We start from the raw sequence: 21,464 nt of genomic DNA, 5'->3' as shown, positions 1-21,464 counted from the left end.
TGCATAGCAATAAAGTTTGTAGGAGTTAGTAAACGAAAATGCTTGCTTGATTGACGAATTGTTCACTAAACAAACCTGGATACCTCATCAGAAATTGGGGTTATGAAATCTGAAGATGCTTTGGAAGTGAAATAAAGTAAATACAATGTATAATAACATGTTTACTTTGAACATTGACATTGTTAGTACCTTCTTCACAATTTTTTAAACATTATTGTAATATATTAGGCCATTATCTTTATTACATAACTCGCAATAAAACTGCATTAGGACACTGCCTTCTTAATTCAGTGCTGCACCGTGATTCATGTTTTTTAGAAAAAAAAATTCTATGAAGAAGGCCATGTTTCAAGCATACACCAACACGTCCAAAGCTCCCTGGTGTGTAGTTTACAAGTCACCTACTTGTTATAGTTACTAGTGTGTACTATGGACTCGAGCTTTGAGACACGGCCTAACTGTAGTGTGTATTAAAAAATTCTAGCTGCAAAAAACTAATTCTGTGCATTAAAAATATTTCTAAATAAGTTAACTTAATTTCAAAGGACTGAGGACTAGGACTACCCCTGATGCCCAGCGGCAGGATCACTTTAAAAGTCTCAAACGTACTTAATGAGACGAGATACATGCAGTAAAATTTTATAAAACAAGCTAAGGTAGAGTTAAGTTAAGTAAGATTATGAAAACGAAAGTTAAGTGAAGTAGCATCAAATAAGATTAAATGAGAAGAGGTCAAGTAAAATAAGAAGAAACTATACAAAAACTTCTGCGCTGTAATAGCGATACACCGGCAGGTAGAATACGTCACCTAGTTTCGGGAATGAAGCTACAGTTTTGTTGGTTTGAATCTTCTATTTGTGTTTCGGTTTACTAGTGGGGAGCACAGGTCTATGAACAGAGAAGTAATTAATGACGGGCATCCAATACAGGCTATTTGCTCTTCATATGAAGCGACATTCAGAAATTAGTCCCAGCTCACAACAATTTTTTCACTATGCTTCACTCAACGTGTATTGTAGTGTCTAGTGCTGTTTAGTCAACTGTCCAAAGACAGGTTTGAACCTCATAAGTGACACCTCATCAGGAAACTAATCCAGGAGATAATGGGATAGAGTGACCAGTTCCTTTCCCCCTCCATTGCATACATCGCTGACTAGTAACATATTACTACACTAATCAGATTTCAAAACCTGTCTTATCACTTTAATATTACAGAACTTGCGATTACAAATAAAACGAGCACATGTCTGTAGCTCCTCTCGATGCAGAGATATTACTGAGAGAGGCCGAGCGGTACGGCTAATTTTATACACCAATTCCGCGCCCTCATGCTCATAGCGAGGGGAGGTGGCGTTACTGGGTGTGGCCACACGAGTTACATTCGTTTATGGCCTAACTAACTACTAATAGCATTAGCATTCGGCTGTGGCTCATAGTGTTGTTACAGTAAGCATACTGTTTCATCGCGGATCCAGGAACGGGTGCCCGTCATTTCAAGTAGAGGAAATTATTTGGGAACTGTCGTCATATCGAACAATGTTAAATTAATTCATGGATTGAAAAATATTGTGGAGACAATATATGACACTTACTTTACTCCATTGTTCATATCAACAGTGATGAGGTCAGAAAGGGGAACTGTGTTTGCTTTGAAGTAAGTGCGTGAGTGAGATTTCTGTGAGAGGTGTGAGATTACGTCTCAATTTCCAAGTAAAGCAGACCTAAAATAGTTTTTATCTCTATTAGCGTCATTAAGATCAGAGAATCCAATCTTCAAGAGATATTTTTATAGAAAGATTGGCCTATCACAAACAATGCGTGCTTCTAACGAACATCACGACAGGCAATCATGGTTCTTAGTCACAGTAACATCAGTTTAGTCACTTTTACATAGAAGTTCTGCATAAAATACTCTGAAGTTACACTACAAGGACGTTACTGTAAATAATGTTATTATTTCCATTGCGAGGTTAATTGTTTATTTGATGTCCTCTTCTATTGTTACTTATCCCGAACTACATTGTGCGAGTTCCTGGTAATAAGACCAAGTATGCGGCTTCAACTCACTCTTCTCTTTTCATAGATCAACTACACTGGTGGAAAGTGAAAATGATACACCCAGACGGGATGGTCGCAGGATCATGAAACTTGGCAGGGATAATGCCCATGCAAAGGATGTATACTGATCCGGTTATGGGTATTTTACGACGGTAGACGGCCACAGACCACGTATGGGAACATTGTCACAGGCCATCTTGTAAAGTGTCGTTTCTGGGATATGGAAAGGTTTTTTTTTTGTTTCCACGTGTAGGCAGTGAGTAAAGATGCCAGGACGCCGAAGGAAACCCCCATTCGTGCAGCTGTCGCAGTTTGAGAGAGGAGGGATTATTGGGATGATGGAGATGGGTGCATCATCCCGCCGAACAGGACGCAGTCTACGAACCATCCAGCGTGTGTGTATCCAATGGACGCAGGAAGGCACTAGCAGCAGGAGACCTGGCTCAGGACAACCACGTGCAACATCGGAGCGTGAGGACCGACGCATAGTGCGCACAGCAGTGGCTGATCGACGGGCGTCAGCACCACAAATTCGAGCAGCAGGCAACTGCAGGGTATCCCCACGCACCGTTTGCTTGCAGCTGCTTACCACTCCAGGGCCCCTATGCAATGTGTACCATTAACCCCAATGCGTCGTCGCCAGCGGCTCCTGTGGTGCACAGAACGGCGACAATGGAGAGCCGAATGGAATGCTGTTGTGTTCAGTGATGAGTCCCGTTTCTGTCTCCAGCTCAATGATGGACGGCAACATGTCCGCCGGTGTCGTGGTGAGCGGGCCCATGCATCCACTACTGTTGAACGTCACGCAGGGCATCATGGTATGGGGGCAATCAGTTACGACAGTAGGCACCATGACTGCCCGCCGATATGTGGACCAGGTCATACGGCCCTTGTAATACCCTTCATGAACACCATACCTAATGGGGTGTTCCAACAAGATAATGCACGCCCACACACTGCAGTCATCACACGAGTGGCCTTGCAACATGTTCCCATCATGCATTGGCCAGCCAGGTCACCAAACCTATCTGCAATCGAACACGTGTGGGATGCCATGGGACGGCGCATCCATGCCCATGCTCGCCCTGCTGCTACTGTGGCCCAACTGATGGAACAGGACATCCCCAACCTGTATGCGTCCATGCCGACCAGGGTTCAACAATGCATCGCTGCTCGTGGTGGCTGCACCGGGTACTAAGTCACCCGCTTCCAATCCCCGCAGAAAGGTGATATGTTAATCGTTTGTTTCTAATGTGATGTGCAATAACTGTGCCAAGTTTCATGATCCTGCGACCATCCCTTCTGGGTGTATCATTTTCACTTTCCATCAGTGTAACCTATATTCAAATCAGTGAAATATCTTAAAAATTCCCCAGGACTTGTAGTGAAGCAACAACCATGATACACGCTCAATTCCTCATTTAGAAGACAATCATGTCCCCACTTAAATTTATCTTTCCTTTTATTAAATATAAATGGCATAAATATACTGGCGGATCACTATTGATCGAAATGGTATCTATGTAGGTACGTTATGGGAGTCAACGATGATGCCATATGTAAGAGATACGAAAAGAAGGAAGAGATCCTATATACAGAATGAACCATAAGTCGTATCGTCAATTTCAGAGGGTTAAAACTTTACTTTAATGTTTGGTTGGATTCAGTCGCAGTAGTATGTTATTCTTATTACACATATTATATTGATATTTTTTATGTTGTGTTTCATTAAGTTTCCTGTCTTTTTATTTCTTTATATTTTTTCAACAGTAAGCTCACTAGAGGTTTTGATTTATCTAGAGAAAATCAAAACTCGAGTGGGGTTTAATTGACACGATTAGAAGGAAGTGCACAAAGATTAGAAGTAACGAAGTACTTCAATACAATAAAATATTAATTGACTTACGAAAATACAACTTTCTTCAAATGTATTATTGTACCATCTCAACATTACAAATATTACGCTAGAAGCCAGTAGTGTGTTATGATTAGCTGTTTTCTTGTTATCAGTTGTGCCAACTATGGTATCTTCATTGAACTCTGTGGACGGTTATAGTCAAGAAGGCTTTGTTGATTCAGTTTCATTTTTATTAAAACAGTTGCATTCCACTTCAATTATCCGGATCCTAGTAATCAACGTCACTTGACAGATGATTTTCAATAAATCTTAATATTAAACAATCTCTGATACGTGACTATCCATAATATCATATAGCAGAAGCTATAACATAACCTAAATAATATAAACAAGTGTTAGAAAAGTTTTAATTAGGGATGATGAAATAAACAAGAAAAGTTTTAATTAAGGGCGATGAAATAAAAAATAAACATGAATAATTTTAAAAGGAACAATTATTGAAAGTACAATTTTTAAATTTGGATGTTTTAGTGGTTGATGGTTCAGTTGATGTTATATTGAACGTGTGCGTAAAAGAAGTGGAACTCATTGATTGTACATGGTTTATTCCTCAACTTATTCAGGATTTCCGAATAGTGCTCTTCATTTAGCCTATTTGTAAATAGGGTTTCAGGGAATATGCATAGCTATGACCAGTGATCTTTATTAATTCTTGTTTTTGAATGCCGATGCGAGTCATATTTGAAAGTGCTGTCTATCGACTGGAATGGTTTATAATTTTCTGTTCTTTGACGTCCAGATCAGTGCAGTTTGAAATGTTGGCAAACAAAGAAACAAATGCTAGGGAAGCGATAAAATTAAAAAAAATGCTAGGGACGCGATAAAATTGTGCGATAAGCAGCTATGATTGGTTGAAAGAGGTCCTTTCGTACCGTTTTATTGGTCAAAAGTAGTATGACGTAGTAAAAGTGTAATAGTCTTTGTAAAAATTTGTCTATCGCTGTACGTCAATGCTGAGTGTTTTAAGCAACATATTTTCCGAGGAAGAACATGTCGATGATCCTCGGTGTCACTCAGGATCGACCAGAAAACATTAAAATTGTGGCGGAAGTCAATGAGAGACTATTCAAATTCTAAGAGGAAATATCGGGCTCAGCAATATAGAGAAATTGTATATCAACGCCACAAAAATGCTAGTGAATTCTCGGTATCTTTTAATATATGAGATTTACTTTCTATTGTATGTTTGTCTTTCAGTTTTTGAATTTATCATCCATCTAGTCCTTCAACAATGCAATTTCTTTTAACGTAAGGGATTGGCAATGTACGATAGTTTGGGCATAAATACGATAGCTTTGAGTTGCTAGTACGATACCTTGGCCGCGGGAGTTTGGAAACACTGATCCACTGGGATATAATGTCTCTTCAGCGAATTCATCGTAATAAATAGGGACGACACTTTGTCCCAGTTCGCCACGAGGTTCACTGGTGTTTACTAGTTGATACGAGCAGTCCAGCAACAGCACGCGACTGTTTGCTGGTATAGATCGGCGGAACAAAAATGCAACGTTTCTACAGGTTACCACTGCCATATAGTATGTATGTACGTAACATCTGCCTTGATTAGTTACATCTTTACAATATTACTTACACATATTTACAACAACGACGAGTTAAGACTGGTTCACAATAAACCGGGAACGGAAACGACAACACGAAGGAGAACGGAAATATTGTTAAAATAAATGTATTTAAATGCGAACATTCACAATTAACTATTGTGAATGCTTACATTTAAATATATTTATTTTAACATTATTTCCGTTCTCGTTATCTTTTCCGTTCCCGGTTTATTGTGAACCAGCCTTTAGTCAAATTACACACAAGTATTTGCAATCGAGTTACGTACTGTACATCATTCTGATACAAACTGTAGTCTGTTACAATATATAACAATGATGATTTTTAAGCATGGAAAAGTTAAACTCCTTCTGTTTTCACTAAAAATAGTCTATGCTTGTAGTGCGAGAAAGTCCGCTCAACATCGCACGATGTTATAGGCCTATATAGGTGCATCTCAAAAAGATTAACAATAGTTGCACTGTTTAATTTTTCTAGTATTTCCGATGTCAACAAAAATTTCTTTTCTGGTTCATTGGAGGACATCACTCCTACAACAACGTGAGCTACTTATCGTCCCACAGCATCCGATGTCTCATCTATAGAGACAAATATTTTGTTACTATATATAGCTGTTCGAATGGGTTTAGAGTTTTTTCGTACGATAAATAGGTTGTACGCATTGATGTTATACTAGGCAGTTTTCTAAACGTGTATTTTTCCATAAACCGCTGAAAATGTAGATTACTGAGCTTATGTATTAGACTATTCGCCGATATCATCGTCTCGCATAAATCACTATAAAATTCAAAGTTTGTAAACCGAGCAGGTGAGAGAAATAACGGCAAACGTTCACTACGCTTTTTTCGTTTCACAATGCTTTTGCAAATCTTTACGAACGTTTTACCTTTAGTTCTATGTCGCACACTTTACAGCGTATGTTGTCGCCCTCCACACTAAAATACTCACTTCCAAACGAAGTTGCAATTGCATTCAGTTTAGACTCTTGTCTGACTACGTTGTATTATGTTTACACTACTGCACACAGAGTCATGATCACAAGCACCTTGCCATTAAGTAACAACGGCACCAGTAGTAATGTAGGAACTGTAGGTAAATCACTACAATGAAAAACAAGCAGACAGCGGCAGACAGCAACATAGGTTCGAATCCTAAACAAATCAAACGTACGTTCGTTCGTGCTCCGGTGCACCACACACAGGTTGTCCTTTCCTTTCACAGTGCAGAACCTTCGAACCCATGGCCTCCGTAGCGTCAATATAGACAAGTAACAACCAACCTAAAATTCGTTCATGCTGGGACAAAGTGTCGTCCCTGGTAATAAATCTCTCTTTATGGTAGCCTCTGTCTTATAGTCTAGTTATTATTAGGGCTCAGAAGTTGATGACCTAAAAATTACAGAAAAATGACCTATAAAATGATATTAAATTTCTGAAAATATGACACTGAAATTAAAAAAAAAAAAAAGACCATGATTTTAATAGTAAAATACGAACAAAATGGTATACTTCCATCTGTGGAAAATACGTTGTCAGCAAGCTCAGTCACTAAAATTTTGCCTGCCTTGTTTCACTTTCGACATTTTTAAGTCATCACTTGTGAGATACAATATGCTGACTGCGGGAACTGCGGCTGCAGTATTTGTTCTGTTGCATTGAATGGGGGAAAGCACGTAACACACGTGATCAGGACTCAAGACTGGTGCAACCACAAGGATAATTCTTGTAAGACACAATCGAATTGCGTAATCAAATGCAGTAGGTTCTCGAATATGGACTACGACTACACCGTAAAAAATGTCCGTTCATAAGCATAAAAGGGCAAAAATGCAACAAGAAGTAGAACATTTCCTCTAAAAATGACTAATAGACAACATGAGACCGAAATATGAAAAAAAAAAAAAAAATACAAAATACAAAATAAAAGTAGACTATATTAGTTTGTGTTTAAGTTAAACGTGTTTGTATTGCATCCTGCATTTTCTGTGATGTCTCAGAAAAAGATGATATTTCATCAACTTCTGAGCCTAGTTATTATACTAAACTGCTATTTTCTGAATATTAGTAATTACATTCATAGATTACATTTCAGGTGATCCTTTTATACAGGGTGTCTATAAAGTTCCAGTATATTTTTGGGAAATAGTGATTTAATTACTACATAAAGTATGTTGCAGCATAGACAAGGTTACTCCCGTTCCACGTGGAAACCGTCCATTTCAAAACATGATTCCCAACGGGTCACGGTAGCCCTGAATACCTTGTGTAACATAGCCACATTGATCATAGCACATGTCTCTCTTATCCGTTGTATCAAAACTGCCAAATTCTGAACTTTCGTTCTTTAGACATTGTCTTTGACGAAACCCCACAGAAAAAAGTCCATTGGGGTAAGATCAGGTGAACGGGCTGCCCACAAGCGAGGTGATGCTCGTCCAATCCACCTGTTTGGAAATGTTCTGTTCAGGTATTCTCGAACTTGTAGAGCAAAGTGGGGTGGTGCACCGTCTTGTTGGTATACCACTGTACCAAGGATACCGTCTTGTTGTAACTGAGGTTCCAGGAACTGTTCCAGCATGTCGAGATACGTACCTCCAGTTACAGTGTTTTCACGAAACATGAATGGCCCATACACTTTTTGCTTGGTGATACCCACCCACACATTGACCTTTGGTGTGTCCCTTTGCCATTCAAAGGTATCACCGGGTCGCTCATTACCCCATATGCGACAATTGTGGCGGTTTACCATCCCACAGATGTGAAACGTAGCCTCATCGCTGAAGAGAATGTTGTCCATTAAATGATCTCGCTCTGCAGCCTCACAGAAGTCGTAACACATTGCCCTTCTTGCAGCATAATCCTCTGCTTCCAGTTTGTGTAGCATCTGGATACGGTAAGACTTCTTTTTCAATGTGAAATGTAACACTTTCCACACTGTCGCACGTGGTATCACTAGTTCACGGCTTAGACGACGAGTGGATGCACGTGGGCTACGCTCGATGGCTTCGCGGATAGCTTCCACTCTCTCTTGGGATGTTGATGGCCGATCTGACCGCCGTTCATCTGCTACGGATCCCGTGCGCATAAATTTGTTCACCAGCATTTGGATATTCTGTTGCGTTGGGGCTGGTTTCCTAAATCTTCTTTCAAAGGCCGCTCTCACCTGCAGGTACGTTTGACCTCTCAAACGCCCGGCAACAACTGCAATCCGTTCTTCTACTGTATACATTGTGGTACCTGTAAATTAAATGCCATCTCTCAACTAGAAGTCAAAAATATACTGGGTCTTTATAGACACCCTGTATTCAACGAATGCTATAGTGATCCTTCAATAAGGCCGTTACAATTAAACCGCAATCAAAGGAGGAGCAATTAGGAGGAGAAACAATTAAAAGGTACGCGATCGCGCGTCCTTGCATGGGAATTTGGGGCTGTGGGAAGTATATAAATACGTGAGCTCCATACCTGCTGGTTACTTTTCTCACTCCGTTTTTCATCTTTTGTTGAAGGAACTTAAAAGGGATTTCTGATGGAAAAAAACCGAAAATGGACGCAAGCTAACAGCTACCAAATGAGGGAGAGGAATATTGCAAGCACGACTGAACAGCAGTAGAGCCGTCGAAGATACTAAAAGCCTGTACAGAGCGAGTGATGAGAGAGACGTCGCTATCCTCGCTAGACAAGGGATTTCAACCTTTGAACTGGGCGAGGGACGAATGGGTAAGCTCGCCCTGATATACTCATGGCATAACGCGAAAACCGAGGCTCTCAGATTTTTTAGGACTTCAATTTGCAAAATGCCGAAATTTATGTGGGGGAATTTAGGCTATTATGTAGGTCTATGGCTGATTACTTTTAGACCCATTTCGGCTTTTGTTTCAGTACCTTAGAAAAAACACGGAAAACCTATTTATTGCGAAGATCTGCTTAGTGATGCAATAAAACTCTTAAATAAGTACTCCTCCGTTCACTCAAACTTCAAATTCATAAATTTTGCAAATTGACTCATAAACATTGTATTATTTTCAACAATGCTTATGTCACGAAAGCTATGAAGTTATCATTAGCACGTGTATGTTACATTTACTCAAGGAATTTGGTTCGGATAAACATATTTGTATATCACTGGACTGCATCTACCACAGACTTCAGTTCATTTGATGATAATCCACATTTTCCTCCGACAGAAAACTAATTGAAAAATATGACAGAAAGCGTAATTTCGTATTAAAAAGGACGCCTGATGTAATTAAGCATCAGAAAACATTATCACCATAATCATATTTATTTTTTATTCACTAGCATTATTAGCCTGTTACTATGACTATTGGAAGTAGTCATTTTCTGTGATGTTCAATAGGTTTACATACTCGGGCAATGAAATCAGAGTAAATCATTTGATCATGGATTACTACACTTCACTTCCAATCAAGCGCGTAATTTTTTATAAAGTCATTTGGGAGGTTTAATTTTATTTATCTTGTATTACTGTTTCAAAATTAATTGTCATCTTGCTGTGAGGAATTACAGGAAGGAAACTATAAATCTGCCAAACTTATAACCATGATACATTACTGGTACATTTGATTTCTTTTTTTTTTTTTTTTTAATTTTTTCGCTTTAATTTCAATGAAATAAAATATACGTTTGTAAGATTGATAGTAGTCAAGGTTCGTCCACGTTTACAATCCATTTCTAGCCGTGGTAGTCTTATTAATTTAATTTAATGTTAGCCCTATAATAAGATATTTCAAATAGGATATACGGTCAGCAAGTCAATATACTCTGGATATTTAATTCATCCCTTATTAAAAGTTATGTTTCCGACCATTTAATGTAAATATTATACTTAGCTCTTACATCAACTTCTTTCCATTTTTAAAGTTATTCTTATACAGAATGAATCGTAATTATGTACTATAAAGTATTGTATTCCAATATAAACAGATTTTGTCATATAAACATATGACGATTTTGTTACCGAGATATGACAACACTGTGGGACGCGCGAGTTGGCGTTACGTCGAAGCTATTCATGCATCAATCGCTCAGACAACACTCTACAGTCCACAGTAAGTAAAATTATTGTTAATGAAGAGAGAGAAACGCTACAATCAGTCAACAGATACTGCGTATTTGCGCTTTCTGTAAATTGACCTACCCAACAAACTGTATCACTGTCAACATGGTTGAACACTTGGCTACTTCAAGATGAAGCATCTGCGCGTTACCGTCGTGCAGTGAAACGTTATTTGAATGAACGGTATCCAGGCAGATGGATTGGACGCAACGGGCCTGTTGTATGGCCAAAGCGATCGCCTAAACTCAGTATCTGCGACTTCTGGTTGAAGGGTCACATGAAGGGACTAGTTTACTCTCAACGACACGCCACGAGAGAGCATCTGTTGAATGCAATTGTGGCTGCAGGAAATACAATTCGGGACATTATTCAAGGAGAATTGTTCATGGAGGAGGAGGGCGGAAATTGTGTTGTGAAGTGAATGCATTCAAACGCAGAATTCAGAAATCCTTACGTTAACCATATCTGAAGGCAATAGAAACCAGCCTGACTTAATGCAGAATATTGCTGTCATTTATTTCTAAGTCCACTCGATCGAGGCTATGAATGTCTTTTCAAAAAGAATTATCATTCCTCAAATTTGGGTTCGGTTTCCTGCGCTAACTGTAGTGTTTCTTGTGATGGTGTACAAGATCGGAGACTGCTTGGGTGGATTAACTGGTTGGGTTTTTCCAAGATTTTCCTCAACCATAAGACAAATGTCAGGTACTCTGTGGAGAATTCTGGCCTCGAACTTAGAAAACAATGGACTCAAATGGTCCAGAAAATAAAACATCACCAGAAAGGAATGCTAAATCCAAAGATGAAAGGAAAGAGATCTAGAAGAAGACCACGAGAAGGATGGATATAATTAAGAACAACCCACAGGAATGGGGTTATGAATGGAAAAACATAGGGAGATAGAGACAATTGGAGACATATTTGGAATTGGTCTTCCAAAAGGCCACGATAAAAGTATGATGTTGAAGTTACAAGGAATTTTCAATTTGTATTAATTTTATCTATCACCTATCAAAGTATACGAATAGTTGTGCTAGCTCCGTAACTGTTGGTCACACGTCTCACTCCTTTATACGCCGCTTCAATATTTATTTATTTATTTATTTATTTATTTATTTATTTAACCTGGTAGAGATAAGGCCATCAGGCAATCTCTTTCCCTCTACCAGGGGATTACAACCACAATATTAAGAATACATTTACAATTATAATTACAATTAATATTAAATTTACAAATACAATAAAAATCAAAGTACTAAAAGATTAACTGATTAATAAAGTTAAGTAATAATGAAGTTAAGAAGAAAGAAATTTTTTTTATCAATTAAGTAAAAATTAAACCTATTCTACGCAGTAAGAAAATGCTTGATAAGTTTGTTTTTGAACACTGCTATATTCCGACAGTCTCTGATGTCACTGGGTAGGGTATTCCACAAGCGCGAAAGCGAGATTGTGTATGATGATGAATACGATGATGTCTTATGTGTTGGTATGACTAGTATGCGGCTATTTTGCGTGCGTGTAAAGAGATTATAATATGATGACAGGTAACTGAAACGGGAGGCAAGTAGGTAGGTGTAGAGGTGTGAAGGACTTGGAAAAGGAGAATAAGGGAATGAAAATTTCTACGTTCGTTAAGCCGTAGCCAGTTTAGAGTTTGGAAGGATGGGGTAATGTGGTCAGCGCGACGGATATCGCAGACGAAGCGAACACAAGAATTATGAACACGTTGTAATCTTAGCGACTGGTTGACATTGAGGTCAGTCAGTAGAAAATCACAATAATCAAAGTGGGGCATTACTAGTGTTTCCACTATATATATATTTTTTAGTGATAGAGAGAGAGAGAGATTTTCGAATGCTGTTTAAGGAATGTAATATGGGAAGCACTTTTTTTGATAATATGAGTTACTTGGTTATTCCAGTTTAAATGCGTATCGAAGTAAACTCCAAGGTTTTTAACACAGGAAGCAAAAGGGATTAATGTGTCGTTTAATTTGACTAGAAGAGCAGGTAATGTTGCATAATAGATGTTGATGACCCACTAGGATTGCTTGTGATTTTCTTGCATTGAGAGTCAAACTAAACTTTCTGGCCCATGCAGATATAGATTTAAAGTCCAATAGGTAATTTTAAGAGAAAACGAAAGGAGAAAGACATACCAAGGAGATAGAGAAATTACACTCTCACTCTCCAGATGAAAGTTATTACTTCGGTAGTTAGTAGCAGCGCGTGTTATTAAAATCTAATTATGGCACGAATTTATCAAACACCGACCGATTGAACGAGAGCATTTACCAAGAATTCCCTAGAATAACGAAGAACCATGTACATATAGGTACTTAAAACAATTTCGTTATGAGTCATTTTGTTTCCTTTTACACGGGTATTGACTTACACACGCCGTCATTTTCTTGGTATTACAGATTATTCACTAACCTAACTTCTCAGTTGCTGGGCCCGACCTATGTTTGTTAATCTATCGGTAGCGCCATCTCCAACAGTAATCAAGATTCGAACCCAGGACTTACACTGATTTTTTTTTCTAAACAAGTTTGAATTTCAAGCGCCACTCTTGAGAACCTATAGTTCTTATCGGCAATGTCAAGCACCGATCGATAGTGGAAAGAAACGAAAGCTTCAGTTTGACAAAAAGAAGCTAACTTGAAACAGGTTTCAATCCACTGCCATTTTCTTCAGGGACTCATCGGTACTTCAGGCCATTCGCGAAATATGCATTTTATAGCAATACAAAATACGATTCACTTTTATCCACTGTTAAGGAATTAGCGAAATACCATAAGCCATCACCAATTCTACTGACGCTAGATAACTGCATAGTTGACACAGCGTAACATAAAAAAGCTTTATATTGATATTGAGAATTTTACTTAAGATTTGATTAAATGTCGTTAAGTTATTTAAAATACGACGAACTTAGCAGAGGTGCTTATCGAGGGACATAGAGCATTCCTAAGCACTTCAATCTAAATAGGCTTATTGTGCCGTCCAAACTATGCACTTCTCTTCAGTCTTTATATATGTATAGGCCTACCATATTTCTGGCGGTGGTATGCCGTAACTCACAGAACGATATGTGACCGACATAACGAAGATAAGATCCTAGCAGGTTCCGGTCCTTCTGATATAGATCTATGAGTTGTCTAGAATCCACCACCACTGCCATCTACTGATCCCTGTACAAACAGCGAGTAATACCGAGCCCCTACAGCCCAGGCTGCGCAGAAGTTTAGAGTCGGGACAAATTGAAGCTTGCGCCCGCCGCCATGTTTGGGGAGAGCGCCGGCTAGCAGACATCCGCATATGCAATGTTTAAGGTTTTAAATAATATGTTTTTTCATATTTTATAAACCAATCGGAGTAACTAAATGAAACAAAATCCTGTTGAGATTTAATGCGACTACGTTGTGGACATAATTCAAGTTACCGTTAGTATGACGTGAAACGAAAGATGACGGAAACGATTTGATAATTATCAAAGACGTTGTAGTTATTTGACATCATTTTAGAGCGAATAAAGAATACAAATGCATATTGTAAGCCAGTTCAGGTGAAAATAAAGTTATGTATTAGTAGTCTATTACCTGTTATTCGTAAAACACTGCCAGCTATGTATTGTACATTACATAAAACAATATATATCCTACTATGTACATATGTTTCCTTTGATGTAGAGGAGAAACGAACAATTTGATCTGCTTTCATATTGTATAGTATAATACATCTGTAAAATAAAAACATGTACACTAATGTTCTAGTTTTAAGATATAAATACCATTCATTAGCATATTATCATAGTAATATAAAATAAAATTTAAATGCAGGAATTACTCCGTCAAATATAGGTACTTGAACACTTATAGGCTATATGAATTTTAGGCCTAGTGTACAGAATAAGAGCTTACCTATTGATTCTTAATTAATAAGATGGACTTCCTTAAATTTCTTACAAATTTATGTAAATTCGTTAGAACTCTTAGGTGTATGGGGACATCTGATCTTTATGTATATATGGTCATTATGGTCAATTTAACAATCTAAAAATATTAATATCTCTGCTTCCATACCTGTAAAAAAATATGTAAGCCTATTGTTTTATTTTGAAAATATTGGCGTAAGTACCATTCATTAGCTTATTATCATAGCAGTAATAGGACTATAAAATATACTTTACAGGCATTAATTACTCTGTCAAACAAATTTTGAATTAGTAATTAGTAGCACTAAGTTATAAGTTTAAACAAGTTTATCAGCGATATTTTGAAAACCTAATATTCAGAACAACGCTTTTTTGTGTTAGATATTCGTCTTCGTCTGTAGCTATTATCTCGGTACATGTCCAACTAGGCTAAGCAAGCAAGAAATAAATTGTACGGTAATTATATTACTGTACTTACTTGTGCAGAGAAATTCTAGATCCTTTCTTGTACGTGTATGTACAATTAAACGCTGCACACGAATTCACCATAGTGAACGGCACACTCAAATTTACTACTTAGGCGTAGAACTTATTAAACAATAACAAACCTACACGTTAGCAACGTGTATCTCTAACTTGTAGGAACACATTCACACTTCGAACATATTACGCATTTTTAAAATACACTAATTGTTAGAAACGACTATTAATGTACTCCATCACTGACTAAAAAACTGAACCTCCTATTAACTTTAACTTTAATGCACTATAAAAAAAAACAAATTAACACACTATTAAAAGGAAACACAAATGAACACGTGAATCTCCATGTGTTGATAAAGTGCTTCCAGATCCTTCCTTGTACGTATACGTACAATTAAACGTTGTACACGAATTCACCATAAAGAATGACACTAGTCACCCAATTAAATTCAATTAATAACATCTACACGTTAGGAACGTGCATCTCTAAGTTGTAGGAACGCATTCACACTTCGAAGATATTACGCATTTTTAAAATACACTAATTTTATTATTAGAAATGACTATTAATGCACTCCATCAATGGCTAAAAACTAAACTTGCTGTTAACTTTAACTTTAATGCACTATTAAAGGTAGACAACACAAATCAACACACTATTGAAAGTAAACAACACAAATGAACACGTGAATCTCCATGTGTTGATGCTTGATAAAGTGCTTCTGCTCCCAAGACATGGCGTCGCGCGAACCTGCGCGAGAGGTTTCAAATTTGTCCACGACATCAGCGCCAATTGTGTGTCTAGATATATAACTACAACGTCTTTGAGTAATACCCACTATGGAGGACGGCCGATACGGCGTCACGCAAATACAGGAGATGTTCCATACTTCAAGGCGGAGATAACAATGAATGAGAAATTGTAAATGGTGTTGGTGGAATGACGAGAGAGTAATCGGATAACCCCGAGGGAAATCCTCATAACCTTGACTTCGACCGCCACGAATATAACTCTGTCATCGCCAAGATTTAAACTTGGGCCTTGGTTGTTGTAAGCCAGCGCTCTGCGAATTGAGCTACGAAGACAGCTAACTATCATAACACAGAATCTGTAGATTTACTTCCTTTCCAGAAGAAGCAGTACTTTAGAAATTTTTCCGATAAACCAATCGCTCTAAGAGGGATCTGAACCTACGACACTTATGTCCCGGAGCAATCACGGTAACCACTGGTTCTTCAAGGACGACTCCTATAATTAAAGTATATTTTCCGATCTTGTTCTCAGAAAACTTCAGAGCTTAAGAACTAACAGATTATGTCAAAAGGGACATTACTTGAAAGAGGGTAAGTACTGTAATTTAGTCTTCTTCTTCTTCTTCTTCTTCTTCTTCTTCTTCTTCTTCAACCACAAGGATTAGGCCTAGTGGTCTGTTCCGTCTCCAGAGTTTGTCATCACGTCATCACACTTTCTTGTCTTTAGCCTTCCAACATTACTTCTTCCTATTCGTGTATAACTGAGCAATTGTTTGGGTAATCTATACATAAAGTACATATACACTTACCAATAATTCTGGTTTTGTTTTTGAATTCTTTCTGTAAGTTTGAAAATGTCTAATTGTTGTCGAATATGTTAATTTCTTTGAAGGTCCAGCAAAGTCAGACCAACAAGACTTCGGGATAACTTAATTTCAATTGATTTTTCTTTTTGGTTGTTGGATATAAAGACCAGTGTTCACAGCCGTATGTCAGTAATGGAATAGCTAATATTTATAAAATTTTGTTTGAGTTTATCGTTGAGTTTTGTTTTTCAAATTTCTTCGAATGTTTACACTCATTGGTTGAAATCTACTTATTTTAATAACCACATCCTGTTCTTTTATATACGATATACTGTATTTCTTCCATGATATTGAAGGAAGATCTCTGTTCTAGAATTGTATTCACATGTACATCATTTATGATCTGATCCTTGGAAATGCACTATTTTTGTTGTTATGCTAGACATTTTAAAGTTATATTGTTCCTTTATTGTCTGGAATTGGCGCGCTACCGTCCGTAACTTATTTTATGATTAACTAAATCTGGTCATCAGCGAATAACATAGTGCCTAAGAGCATTAGCCTTACTACCTATTTTATATCAGCTATGATTTTACTTTGCCATTCTTCTACAGTTGTGTCTATGTACACCGTGTTCAACTTAATACACTAACAAATAAATGGTTATAACTGAAAATGTATGCGACAACAAACAGAAATAAATCTATCAAGGTTTGGTAATGCACCTCTTGTAATTTATGTAACAATGTTGTAGCTCTGACATGGGTTCGTAACCAGACTAAATAATCAAATTGTTAATTCTATTAAGCTACAGCCATGTGGACACTTCAGGAGAAAATCTCGTGTATTCTTTGATTACTCGGAACAAAGTTTTTTTGTTAAGGATGTACATAGCCAGTTTCGTCAGAAGTTCTACCTTCAAAGATACGGTCCCTTTCTTGGTTATAAGAGAAGAATGAGCCTAGAATATAAAGTTGAAAAAACCAGAAGCTTGCTGACAATTTCCCAAGGCGATGGAGAATCTGAAGTAACGGCTTGGCCACCAAGGACACCAGACCTAACACCGCTGGACTTCTCTTGTGAGAATTAGTAAAGAATAAAGTATGTAGAACATCGATGACTGACCTCGACGATTTGAAGCGCAGAATTCGCCGTGTGATTCAAAATGTCACTATTGATATGCTGAGAAGATCCTGGTTAAGGTGGCGTACAGATTCGACATCTGCCGTGCTACCAGGGGCACTCATATTGAAATACGTATATTGAAGATTAAAATTGCAACTTTACAGGTGTCGGAAAATGTTAACAGTTATAATTAAATTATGTTTCTTATTGGAACTGTGAACTTTTATTTTATTTGTGTTTTAAGCTAGACATAGTGCACATGTTGAACAATGCTAGAGATAAGGCCAGTCTTGGTTGACTACTGTCATTTTATTGGTCGGGTCTTTATTCGTATCGATATTTTTATACCATCACACAGACTTTTCACAATTGCCACCAGATCTTTTGGGTAGCCTTTATCTTTCATTATATCCCACAGTTTATATGATATGTCGTTAAGCATTACTTCTGGTGATATGGTACTTCACAGTTTTGTATACGGTGCCATATCACCTTAGTACATTGCAAAATTTATGCAAGTCATAACTTACTTCACTCTCTTTTCCATTCATGTTTCCTTTAAATGTATCTTTATCATCTCTCGTTCACCAAACTATCTAACTTATCTAATATTTCACCATTTTTCCACTAACTGTCCCCCACACTTATATTCTCTTCTCACTTCACTTCACTTGCTATTGATATTCTTGTCCCCCCTTCTATCTACTTTTACCTTATATTTTCTCCCACTACTTCCCTACTACACCAACTCCTTAAATCATGTTTCTTGTTACGATTCACCGCTCTTCCTTTATCACTGCTCCCTGGATCCGTTCCATTCTTCTTCACATTGTTTTTACCTGATTCCCCAACTCACGTACTCGCCTTGGAATCGCCCCGAAATGCTGACTGCAAGACGCGTTTGTAGAAATACCCCATAGTTTATTGTCAAAGGCTTTTTCGTAGCATACAAACATCATACAGATCTATGTTGGAAAATTAAATTCTCTACATTTCAAAAGTAACTTATTTGTTATACCTAGAGCTGTAAAGCTATGTTAGACTACCATAGAATACGAAATGGAAGTGTATAATACGGTAGTTTTCTTAGTAGTAGAGTTAGCCGCGTAAATTACATGTAATTTACGTGACGTAGAAAAACTAATATTTTACATGATTTTCTACGCGACGTAGCAAGTTATTTTCAAAGGAACGGAAAATTGTGACTTCGATTTAAACAAATAAATACATTTTCCGTTAACTTCTACAATAATTTTACTTCTAAAACATTTTTAATTTCTTAATTTCAAATTTTAATGTACCTTTTATTTTGTCGCTTGTATCTTTTTCCCAGGAATTCCTATGCTGCTCTTTATAGCTCTATGATCAATGTAACTTTAAGTCTTGTACAGGATAATCTCCTTTAACTGTCTTGTTTTAGGAGATTAACTTTATAGAAACTATTTGTATTTTGGTACATACATTTAAATTAGAGCTAGTGTGTAAATTCGATTAATTATTGAAGAGCACTTCCCACAAAAATGTATCAAAATAGACTAATATAGTAAATATAACTATATGTCTTATGTACTCTTAAGGTGACCATACGTCATGCTTCATCAAAGTACCGTGTTTCTACGAAGGCGACAGCACATCTTTCACGAGGAACGGAGAATGTTCTAACATTTTGTATATACATAATATGATTTCAAAATTTATCACATTGAATTAGTCACCTGAGGAGAAAAGCTAGTGTACACTACGAGATGAGAAAAGAAACGAACATATGAGAAATTAACTGCAAATATTTAATTTGAATGAAAGTATATTATAACAATAAAAAGAAATGGCAACAACACGTCTTACGGATGGACCATTGAAGACTGGCCCATCAAATCGTGAATTACACTCCTACAAGTCAAAGTGATGTGGGAAGCCCAAGAAGAAGATGGGAAGATGAATTGTAAATCTCTCCTCTAAGGACAGAACTGGCCATATCGGCCTACCATGAAGATGAAGAAGAAGAAGAAGAAGAAGAAGAAGAAGATGATGATGATGATGATGATGATGATGATGAATTAGTCACCAGACAATATTGCATGTGCATGGTAGATTTTTAAAAATAAGTAAACACATGCTGAAACTGTATCACGATTTAATGCCAAAGTTAGCATATTTATTATTATTATTATTATTATTATTATTATTATTATTATTATTATTATTATTATTATTATTATTATTCTTGAGGCGCTATTATCATCTATAGAGCGTTCAGAGTTCAGAAAATATCATTGAGTATATGGGCGTTTTCTTAGCGGACATACCACCTCTTTGTAATATGGCTTAAATAAGCTATTTCCGTATTTTCTAATGTACTGTACATAAAATAACAGAACTTAACCTATCCCATTTATTTGGTTATTTGAAATACAACAAACTAATATAAGAATGAACTGTAAATAACGTCATTAATTTCAAGGGGTTATTCTTTGAGATATTTCAAACAAGAAAAGATTAATACAATTTTTCTCGTTTTTGCTTTCCTTTCGAGGGAAAAAATGGTTTTATGTAAAACATTTCATAGCATGTTTTGGGAAAGCGATTGATTTACTGCCCAGTATACTCCGTGAATTTAAGAGAGTAATGTATTATGATAATAAATGTTTGAAAGAATTTTAGTTTTCTCCTTTAAATGTGCAGATATTTGATCAGAACAAAGGTAACATTTTAAAATTCCTTTATAGAACGAAAAGTTATATATGTTCAGATTAAATTTCTACACATTTAAAGGAGAAAAAATAAAATTCTTTCAATCATTTTTTGTCATAATACTTAAATTGACTAAGCATATTGGGAATTAAATCAATTACTTTCCCAAAATACGAAATGAAATGTTTCATAATATGAACCAATTTTTATCTTGAAAAGAAAGCAAAAATGAACAATTGTATTAATTGTTTTGTTTGAAATATCTCAAAGAATAGCCCCTGAAATTAATGACATTACGGTTCATTCTGTACAGATATATTTATAAGCAATATAAAGTGTTTATGTTTGAAGCAGTGCTTAGTTACAGTATCTATATTTACTTGCATTATTTTATATACGTTACAAAACACGTAACTCATTTGAATTATATTACAATGACGGGGGTATGTCCGCTAAGAAAATCCTTTATACCCAATAGTATTTTCTAAACTCTGAATGCTCTATAGATGTCTTGGTCTTTTTATGAACTAACATATTTCCTCACATGATGGACGTCCTTGACCCTGTTGTCAGCATGATACAAGACCATCGCGAAGACGTCGCAGGACAAGCACAAGAAAAGCGAACACCAGTTCCGTGGAAAGGAGATAAATTTCCGCTCATGCCTGGAATAAAACCACGAGCCGCTATCCACTGAACTACAGTGGCAGACATATTTTATTAGTCTACTTTATTTTCTTTATTTCCCATTTCACAGTTTTTGCATAAAATGGTGATGGATTTTGTGTTAATTTTGAATAATATATTCGTAAGGTGACAAGTAGCCTATATGACAGCACGAGTTTAGGTCTATAGCTATATGCCAATTCACACACAGCCGTAACATTTACATTATTTTTAGAAGGGATAGGAGCGAACTGACCTGTGAAATTTATCCGATTTTGATTCAAAAGCTGCGAAGATGTCCAGTGTTCCTATCTGCACGGCACTTAATTGTACACAATCTTCGACATCATTACGAGGAAATAAGC

General features: G+C 36.9%; 1 long non-coding RNA gene across 1 annotated transcript in view; it reads right to left on the bottom strand.

Moving 5' to 3' along the window:
* LOC138704803 (uncharacterized) overlaps positions 1-21,464 on the bottom strand; it is a 98,778-nt gene extending 77,314 nt beyond the window's left edge. Inside the window, exon 1 of the long non-coding RNA XR_011333437.1 lies at positions 21,356-21,464. This is a non-coding gene — a long non-coding RNA (uncharacterized lncRNA). The remainder of the gene's footprint in view (positions 1-21,355) is intronic.

This window comes from Periplaneta americana, chromosome 8 (assembly GCF_040183065.1).
Source record: "Periplaneta americana isolate PAMFEO1 chromosome 8, P.americana_PAMFEO1_priV1, whole genome shotgun sequence".
In the NCBI taxonomy this organism is placed as follows: domain Eukaryota; kingdom Metazoa; phylum Arthropoda; class Insecta; order Blattodea; family Blattidae; genus Periplaneta; species Periplaneta americana.
The sequence above is the reverse complement of the archived record's forward strand: the minus strand, read 5'-3'. Positions and strand labels throughout refer to the sequence as shown.